Source organism: Montipora foliosa, chromosome 11 (assembly GCF_036669935.1).
Source record: "Montipora foliosa isolate CH-2021 chromosome 11, ASM3666993v2, whole genome shotgun sequence".
NCBI classification, from domain to species: Eukaryota; Metazoa; Cnidaria; class Anthozoa; order Scleractinia; family Acroporidae; genus Montipora; species Montipora foliosa.
In genome coordinates, this window is record NC_090879.1 from 44,951,353 (window position 1) to 44,958,342 (window position 6,990).

Consider the following 6,990-nt stretch of genomic DNA (forward strand, 5'->3'; position numbering starts at 1 on the left):
AGTGTTGAGATCGGCGACTCACTCGAAGAATTGGAAGAATTGTTTTTACAGGACATCACAGACGACTTTTTTGATTTGAACGAGGAAAAAAATTCTTCAGATGTTCCAGACACATAGCTGATGTTAATGTAACAAACATTTTCCCTCTGTTTTTGATTGGTTTTCTCCTATAACCTATGGCCTTTAGGTAAATCCAAGTGTTTTGATTGGTGCTTTATTGTTCAGGACTTTGCCATACAAGCCATTTCCATGGGAAAGGTTATAAGCCATGGTTTTTTTTTCACATTTTGTTTATATTCTGGTGAGTATTTTCTCGACTCGTGCTGTGTGTTGAAGGACCCAAAAGGCAGGTCAAAATACAAGTAACAACTTGGAAATATTAAGCTCTTGCTAACCGAACCATGTGGAGGGCGATACTGGGGAATATTGGTTGAACATTGTGGAACTAAAGATGAGCGCAGCGAGGTCCATACAAAAATGACCAAGGTGCAATATTCATCAGTATGGCTTGGGCAAGCTTGGTTAGAAAGTAGTTTATCATATGGTACTCGGGCCAAACTCGGGCCATGGTTGTTTCTTGAATTTGTGGCTTTTCAAAAACAAAAATTGCACGGCTTATGACCGCTTCCAAAGAAATGGTCGGCATAGCAAAATCCCAACCAAGAAAGAACCAATCACAATGCTTGCATTTACCTCAAAACTACCTTACCACAGGAGGAAAAGCCGGCATGGCAAGCAACCCCCCCCCACCCTTAGCTCAAGCTCTAGATCTGCCACTGATTACCACAATATTTTCTGTAGATGAATGATAATTGAGCTAATTATGTGCCTTACTGTGAGTACAATAGTTATGCAAAGTTTTATTATGGCTTTAGAAATCAGTCATGTACAGAGAAATTATTGGCACAGGATTTGGGTAAAGTGTTGTTTATTGTCATTATTGAGAGCTTACTGAACACAGGCTGACCAGAGTGCACCTCAGGCGAAATGACATACCATCGTAGCTTACTAGTTAGTATGAAGAGTTGTGTAGTTAGTGTCAAGAGAATTTTGTAATCCTATTTATGGTTAGCTCTCACAAGCAGAAATGGTAACATGCTATTTTCAAAACAAAATAGAAAATAGAGCTAAGTATTGTTACCTATTACCATTAATTATCTGAAAATAAAAGTCCTGCCTTCCACATTGTGTACACTGTGTGACATTGCAAATCTTCTAATTTGCATAATCTAAAAAAATAATTTAAACTGGAAAAATGAGACAAGATATTACAAAGTCATAAATGCTATCGCCCTCATTTTTTGAATGACCTTTACAAAGGAGTGATAAATGTAATTTTTTGGATTATAGGGTCTATAACTCAATCAATAAGACTGGAATTTTGCCGAGTGGTGAAGCATTTGAATCAAAAACCCTCTGAGGGGAGTCTGAATGTCTGGCAAAAGCATCTACTTTGTGTACGAAATACAGATGACATAAAATAATGGAAACAGGCGACAAGAAACAATATCGCACCAAAATATAATGTCTTGCAAACAGTGGTTAAACAATAATTATGTTACCATTTGTGTCTGGTGCCCCAAGAAGTAGCCATATTAAATTAAAGATGAACTGTCCAACTTAAAGTAAGATTGGTTATTTAATAGTAATACATAGCAACCTAGCAACCTTTGTAGCTTTCTTAATTGTTGTTAATAGAAGAATCCTCCTTACAAGAAGGGGTTTCTCTCCACTAACTAAAATATTCACTAATTAGCAGGTAGTTTGAGGGGAATACTGTGGGTGAATGGTGAGGGTTGGTCTGTAGAACGAGGGGAAGAAATTTACAAACTCAAGCAAACTCTCAACCCCAAAATAAGGCTAACAAATGAAACAAACTCTGGGTGAAATTAAAAACTTTGATCACAGAAACAGCCAGATAGTACATGTATGAAAAACTGAATAACGTAGAAGGGATTAACAAATACTTGACCCTGAAAATTATTCAGCAGAAGTGGCCGGCTTGGTGGTGATGTGTTCAAAAAGGCTTGTGGTGTATGAGGCCACCTAAGCAGAAACAGCCACAAGTCAAAAAGGGACCTTGCCGAGTGCTGGAATATGTATGTTCTGTTGTTTCGTTGATTGTTTCATTGGCCCTGAAAAGCTCCTATGGGGAGTGGTCAATTAAGTATGTATTGCACGGTGTGTATGTATACTCAGTAGATTAAGGCCTTTTACTGACACCTTGAAAACAATATGAAACAGAGAGTTACTGTATTGATATGTAATATATTTAATTGATTGAGTAAAAGGGCTTAAAGATCAGCCACACATTTTTTTTATTTAAATAAGCCCTCAGACCCCCAAAAATAGATGCCTGTGATCCTTGAGTGTGAAATAGTCATGCTATATTTTTTAAGGTCTCTGTGCGGTGTTGCTAGTCAAGCCTAACATTAAATACAGTCATTTTTATTTTTTAAGGTATGTTCCAGGGCTTATGCTTTTAATTATTTTATTTATGTTTCACACAGTGGAACAAAATGTGATCATATTGATCAGCCACAGGTTAGCTTATTTGTTTGTGTCCAAACTGCACAAAGGCAAAGAAAACAATATGGGGTTTGGGAGAGGATGGGGAGTCTTAATTAAAACGTAGCAGTCGTGACAGGCTACAAATTGCTTTTCCTCACGGGAGGATATTCTGCAAGGAACTGGAATCATTGTTTTGTCCTCAGTTGGTACAAAATATGAAGGAGTTGCCATGGAATAGTATGACTTTTTTGCATGGTCATACCTAACGGGGCAAGGACATGGTATTTACAATAACTTATCAGTTTTCTATTGTTTTACTGTGATCCATTTTAAGTCTTGTCTTATATATATTACCTCGAGATCAATTGTTTGCCATGTTATGAAGTGTTCTAGCTGACACATCTGTCCTTCTGTGGAATGTTTGTTGAAGCTCTTTTTTCCAGGTTTTGAAGTAATTAAGTACTAGGTTTAAGTTGTTAACACGTTGATCTGTTATTGACTGCAGTGGACTGTTATCTTTGAAGACATTCCAAAGCATTTCACATTTTCATAAATTCTTGTGTCTTTAAAATCTGTGGTGTTGTTTTCATGCAAAGCCATGTATTTGCAAACTTTTTCGGACAGCAAGCTTTACTCGTATTTCATTTAAATTATCAAGATGAACTTACAAGCGCCCTGACTAAACCGTATTTGTTGTTTGTTGATTTTCCCAAGCGGGTGAAATCTTGAAAATAGTTTTTTACTGTCGGTAAAATTGACTGCGGCTGGCGATTCGTCGCGAGCGATTTTAAGTGAGCAAGTTTGAAGTTCTGAAACGCTGCTATATCCAAATATATCCAGCTGGTTTTTTACTATGTTATGTAAAAGCTGTCGATCTTCAACATATGTAAAATTTAGAGTGGAGTAATGTGGAGTACTCCTAAAAGAAGCAGCGGAACACGGCTTGGTCACGATAAACGGGACATAGCTGCATTCGACACTGTCTTACTTCACTCAAATTTGAGCACCTTACGACGAAAATACTTGAGTTAAATTCAACAGACAAAATAGTATTGAGTTTTGGGTCAAAAATATCAAAAAGGCCTTTGAATAATACACTACTGGTGGCCCAAAAATAAAGAAAGAAAACTATATTTCCGGTTCTTCGAGAGGATATTTTTGGCAGCCATTAATTGCACCGGAAGCGCGGAAGGAGCGCTCGTGCCAGTCCCTCTCCGCATCACACATTGGACCAAGAGCGGACTGCCCGTTTCACCGCCCTATGTATAAGCGCCCTGCATGCATCGAGCGCGCGCGCTAAGTACTCAAATGAACAATGATAGGGCAGATGACCATTGTTATAGCTTTGATTGGATTTAACGATCTTGGACGTTCGGTGACCCCTACTTTTCTTTTCAGAAACAGATTTCATTTACAATTATCTCCACATTGTCAAAAAATAAACAAAAAATCAATGTGGGAAATCAAAAAAATTGAAGATTTCTGTCCACGGGACATAGAATCCTGCCATTTGCGGCTGCAAGGCGCGTGAAACTATTGTCGTTAAATGCGAACTTGTTCTATGAGGAACCTCACCAGCTGACTAAATTCGCTTAAAAGGTCCATTTAAACCGTATTTGGCAGAGAACATTTCCCTTCAAAGCGCTAATTGCAATATTTTGGGACTTGCAGCTACTGTGGTCTTCTTCGCCAACGAAGCCCGATTTACTCAGATTTTGGTGTTCTTCTGGGCATGTTATTTCCAAAACGAAGTCGGTGATCCCACATTTTTTTTACATTTCTGACGTCGCTAACTCATGATCTTTCAATGGTAAAATTTTCAGAAAAAAATCAATGTTAGAAAAATTTCGCGCGAACGTCCTTAAAGGCCCCGGACGCCGCAGCCGTCTCAATCAAGAAAGCGACGAATGGTGAGTGCATGAAACTTAAATATTGTATCTCAAAATCAATCGCGGCTAGACTACAGAATACCTGTCCACTCATTAGCACACGAATAAGGTGCATTGTTATCAAAGTGTCGTTCTTAAAGAGCAGAAGGCAATAAATTATGCAAATTCAGTCGCTTATTAAATATAGGAGCGATGAAGTAAAGAAAATTTGAATGTGCAGATTCTTGAATTCCATGGGAGCGATGTGTTTTTATGCTACACGCACTCACCTTCCAAAGCTTAGGTTTTCATACACTGAAAATACAAACATACGAGCTTGTGAAGGTGTTTTGGAAGGATTCATTTTTTAGAGCAGTTTTCCACATGATACATGTACATGTTTTAACGCTTTCGTATTGGTTTTAAGTTTTCTAGTATTGAATTTGGCGAACGATTGAAGATTTCTCGTCTTTTACTGTAAGACGCAATGCAGAAAAATAGCATTCGTACAGGTACTTAGAATTAAACATCCTCTTAATATTAACTTAGTGTGAACTTCAGTTTTCCCCTTTTTTCTGGTCTTTGTACCTTGTTTATAGCCCAAAGTTTAAGTTATCTGTCACGTTTGTAACAGTTGCAGTGCTGATAACTGTTCATTTTGGTGAAAACGTAAATCATACAACTTGTGTTCTCTATTTCTTCTATTCAATATCGTGATAAAAATTGTTACTTTTATTACAAGGTGTCAGTTCTGAAACTGGTGTCAACGTGGAGGGAGGAAGAGAACATCTGCTGTCAAGAAGTAGATGCAGTGAAAAATAAAAAAATGAGAAATGCAAGGAGTGACAGGCCACACTGATTCCCTTCCTGTGTGAAAACACGTATAGAACCTTTTATAGTTTTGCTCTCACAAGAAGATCCTTTAAGGATTTTCCTTTTTTGTACGAAATGATTGGTGGTTCTTTAAAAATTTGGCGAAGTAGGGGTTGATTTTAAATTCAATGCCATTTTTCTAGTAAAGCTTCTTTTAGGTTTGACACTGATGGCTCTTATTGAGTCACATTGAAAGCTAAAATATCTCTTTGTGTTTTGTTATTTCCTTAAAAAAAATTAAGCACTGAGTCCCTCCTTGTGAATTTGATTTCTGATAGTAGTTTTTTTCTAAAAAAAAAAATGCGAGGGTTCCTCTCTGTCCTGCAAATGTCTTTTAAATTTTTAAATGTTTTCCTCGAAAGTGACCTTTAAGGAGTTTGTTCTAAGGATTCCCGAGACCTCACCTTTGACGAATCGGCGTCTTCATGTTTGGCGGATGACAAGTGGTAAAATGCTTACATTGGAAGGTCTCCGTGGGTTTCAAACGTGTTTTTACATCAAGGATTGTTTGATCCTTGAATCTCGTGTCTTTGTAGACAATTGTGTCTAGAAACACAGTTTCAGTGTAAGTCTCCTGCGTGACCACGGAGCTACAATCTTGTAGTCTTCTACCCTCGATTGTTCGTTACACAAAGGGAGTTTTCTTTTATTCTTCGAGCTTCGTTTACTTGCTCGGAAGTAGAAGACGCATGAATAGAAGGAACTGCGGACTTTTTTAATACTAGCTTAGAGCTGAATCCAGCTTTTTTTGAACAGAATCCTTTGTCTGTCCGTTGAGAAATGGTCGCTGCAAATGTGACCCGAAGGTGATGACCATCGAACAAATGCAATCACTGTCGCCGCACACTTTCATCAGCTGGAAACTGCTGAAGGCTAACTCCGTCTGCATTTGTTTTGTTACAAAACATCACTACACAGCGCTTCCCTGGTTTTCGTTTCCTTCGCTTTTAAATCCTGCTGTTTTCCGTCCATATGTCAATGCGGCTTAGAGTAGTACAGGTTTGGATAACCTGAGCGCGATATTATATTTTATAAAGTTTCGGTCGTCATTTGAGAAACATTACGTGCTTATTATTTCCTTAGCATGAATGTGTCACTGGCTCGTTTATTTTTTAACAAGGGCACTGCGTTTTATATTTTGGGTTCAAGGAAGTCTCTTGACATGAACTTAAGTGGTTTCCGCTCTCAGGGGCCGTCGGCTTGTTTTTAGATAAAACACCAGGATAAAGGAGCATGAGTAGTTTACTCTTCACTCAGTTGACAGTGGTATACTTTTTGAAACGAGCAACCTTTCGGGACAAGATTGACTTCATCATGTTTTCCGTCGCAAATGAGAAACAACGCTTGCGTGTAATTTCTTCCTAAACGCTGTTTTGCCTGGCGTGCAACTTACCTGTAGCTATGAATACAGACACGATCCGTCGCGTTTCGATTATTCAACCTTTTCAGAGGAAGTATTTTATTTCCCACTTCGTATTTCATAGTCTCTAAAAGATGGCTTATAAGAGAATGGAAGAAACCTTTTTTTTTTGCTCGTAAATTGTGGCAGCGAGCTGAACAGGGAGAGCCGCGAAGTTGTTACTTTCAGATCTACCTAGCCTGCGAACGCTGAAAATACAAACATACGAGCTTGTGAAGGTGTTTTGGAAGGATTCATTTTTTAGAGCAGTTTTCCACATGATACATGTACATGTTTTAACGCTTTCGTATTGGTTTTAAGTTTTCTAGTATTGAATTT

General features: G+C 38.1%; 1 long non-coding RNA gene across 1 annotated transcript in view; it reads right to left on the minus strand.

Annotated features, from left to right (window-relative positions):
• LOC137976071 (uncharacterized) overlaps nucleotides 1-6,453 on the minus strand; it is a 12,579-nt gene extending 6,126 nt beyond the window's left edge. Inside the window, exon 1 of the long non-coding RNA XR_011117691.1 lies at nucleotides 5,657-6,453. This is a non-coding gene — a long non-coding RNA (uncharacterized lncRNA). The remainder of the gene's footprint in view (nucleotides 1-5,656) is intronic.
• Nucleotides 6,454-6,990: the final 537 nt, after the last annotated feature.